Source organism: Gadus morhua, chromosome 22, assembly GCF_902167405.1.
Source record: "Gadus morhua chromosome 22, gadMor3.0, whole genome shotgun sequence".
NCBI classification, from domain to species: domain Eukaryota; kingdom Metazoa; phylum Chordata; class Actinopteri; order Gadiformes; family Gadidae; genus Gadus; species Gadus morhua.
This window is the reverse complement of record NC_044069.1, coordinates 19,506,208-19,509,600: the sequence shown is the minus strand read 5'-3', so window position 1 is coordinate 19,509,600 and position 3,393 is coordinate 19,506,208.

The following is a 3,393-nucleotide window of genomic DNA, read 5'->3' as shown; positions in this document are numbered from 1 at the left end:
CCTCATCATCGTGATCATGATGCTGAGATCAAAGGGATGTCTATAATGGATAATGTAATTAATGATTGATTACTAATTATTATTAATTGCCACCTCCACCTAGAAAAATGTACAATGTTCTCGCGCATGGAGCGATTGAGCTATCAGACTCAAAACTCTCTTCTAACTGTTAATTAGGGAATAAGAAATGAGCTGCCTCATTGACATCTACACAAGAACACCACCTTCTTTCTTTGAGATTGCTTCACCGTCTTCTTTGTCTCCATCGCTATTCACTTCAACTTTTCTCTCTCTTGCTTCCCTCTGTGGCTGTCTCTCCCCGGTCTCTCTGTCTCTCCCTCTGTTTATTTCTATTTACAACACAAAAACGGCTTTTAATGATGCCTCAAGGTTGTGGCGATAACAAGGGGATGGGAGGCGGTTGGTACTGCACACGGCGCACAGAGTGACAGGACCGGGAGAACAAAGGAAGAACAGAACCGCACAAGAAGGGCTCCGCATGGAACCGAAAGAGGAGCTGTCAGCTCGGGCCGGATCTGCTTCGGCACGGGGCTGCGGCTCGGAGTCGCTGACAGAAGCGCCCGACAGTGACTCGTGTTTGTCTCGTGCACAGATCTATCAGAAGGCGTGTGTTTACATGAACCCAAAGGCAGGGCCTAATGACGACGCCTCTGTCAGCACGCTGCGCGCTGTGCGCAAAGATCAGTGGCCTTCGTTGGGTTAAAAATAGAAAGTGTGTACTTGATGCTATTTCTGAAATGTTCTTTTTTTTATAATTGAACAATGATCTGCCGATCTGCAAGTGTTGATCTGCACTCCCTATGGATTGTGTTTGTGTGTGTGCGTGTGTGAGTGTTTGCGTGTAAGTGCATGCCTGTGTTCATGCCTGCCTGCCTGCCTGCGTCCGTGCACGTGTGCGTGCGTGTGTGTTTGTGCGTTGTTCGCACGCGGGCCTGTGTGTGATTACAGGAATCGTCGTATCCCAGTATATCTCATTACAGCTTCCACAGTCGAGCTCGAGGCTAAATCCATCACTGCAGGCTCTAGTTGTTCCATCGCTGCAATACAGCCGGCAGGCTCTGAGTACAGTTAGCAGCAAACACACCTCCCCCCTCCGTCCTCCATGATCCTCCTCCTCATCCATCATGCTCCTGATTGGTGGTTGTCAGTTGGCATTATGGAAAACGGCGGTGAGCCCGACGGGATGAACAGAGGAGGCTGCTGGGCGTGGCAGAGCAGCCTGCAGAGCTGCTGGAGCATAGGAGCGCCCTGAGCTGGGCCGGGCCCCTGATGGAGCTACACCGGGGCCCCTGGTGGAGCTACACCGGGGCCCCTGGTGGAGCTACACCGGGGCTCCATGCCGACCGCAGGCCTTCTGGAAGGCCTTGGTTGGATTGGGTGTTGTTCATTATGGATGATGGTGCATGATAGATGCTGTCCAGGGAGCAGGATAGGTATTCTACTGAGATTAACCTACGTCAGTAGAAGGATTATACTGAAGATTAACCTACGTCAGTAGAAGTATTCTACGGAGATTGACCTCTGGTCAGTAGAAGTATTCTACTGAATATTAACCTCTGGTCATTAGCTCCTCATTAGCTCCTCAGTAGAATACTTCTACTGAGGAGCTGTGGACAGCACAGTATGCACAATGCGCCACACAATCTTTCTCTTTGGCAAGAAGGAAAATAAACTCACAAGCGTAATTGCAAAGTCAGTCACAGTAATCGATGTTGACCATACTCCAGATAGCCTACTAGTGACACTGTCACCTTTACTCTGCATTAGGAGATACATAGACTAGTTCCATTGTTGCATCAAAGTCACTAAAGGGTAAAGGCATTAGACCATGGTATAGTTTATGAATTTATAGGGGATTAACTGACAAGTAGATGAGCCCACACACACACCTACTGTTCTATAGAATACTACACACACACACACACACACACACACACACACACACACACACACACACACACACACACACACACACACACACACACACACACACACACACACACACAACTACTGTTCTATAGACTACTAAAGATCAACCCTCAAATCTCAACACACACACAAACACACACCTACAGTTCTAAAATACTAGTCCCCAAACACACAGATGCACGCAAACACACACGTATAGTCGTACACACAAACACACACACACACACACAAGCATGTCCTAACAGTGCGACCCCATTGGACAGTGTACATGCGTCCCTGGCAGCCCGTCTGTTCCCGGTTAGCAGGACATCCAGTGGTATTAGTCATGTGGAGATGCACTGGTGAAACGGGCAGCAGGTAGAAATATGTGGATGCCCAAGCCTCCTCTACCGTTTGGGAAGCGTCTCTCACCAAGCTGGTTCCAGGGCTACACCATCTACCCAAAGACAGCTCTGTTCATGCTAATCTACGACAAGATGGTCCATGGCACATCTCGGCCTCTGAGGGACGCACAACTTGAATTTGCAGACTAAAGGGCAGAATTAAACAGCAGTATGACACAATTCAAAGACAGAGCTATGCTGGAGATCCTGCATATACCTCCAGAGACATTATGGAAGAGCAGCTCATTATATGAGACTGTATCTGCATCTCGTGGCAGACGGTGGGCTCAGAGATGTCAGCCCAGTGGTCCGCTAGGCGCTGCTAGGCGCTGCTAGGCGCTGCTAGGCGCTGCTAGGCGCTGCTAGGCGCTGCTAGGCGCTGCTAGGCGCTGCTAGGCGCTGCAGCTGCTTCATGTTGTTATTCTCCTCTCTTTGGGGAAGGTTAACCGGAGTTCACAGCTGCGGTCGACTAACGCAACAATCATGATCCACTCTCTCCACTGGTAAAGTACAGGCCCACACGCAGGGGCCACTCATGATTGGCTGCTGAGATTGGAGTCATCAGGACAGGGCACCCCTCAAGCAAGTAGCTTTGTTCATTATAAGAAGGGGGAATTGGATCCTGATCGTTTCATGTTTCATGTTGCTGGTATTGAACTGCCCTGTTTTTACTGACGCTTTTCTGCATCAGTGCAAATGAGCTGAAATAAATAGTGTGAATTGGTTCGGGAGAAGTTTATCCCTCTGTTTGATAGACTCCCGATGTGCACAAACACACACACACACACACACACACACACACACACACACACACACACACACACACACACACACACACACACACACACACACACACACACACACACACACACACACACACAAACACCCACAAACACTTCCTTCATTCTATCCACGCAGCCAGTGACAAGTAGACAATTGCCAATTGCGATCTGAAGTTCCCCGCAGCAGGACGGAGTATGTTACTTCACACACAGCTCGGCTACAGTCTGCTCGCGGGATTCATGCGCCACCGTAGCCAGCGAGTCAAGATGAATATCTG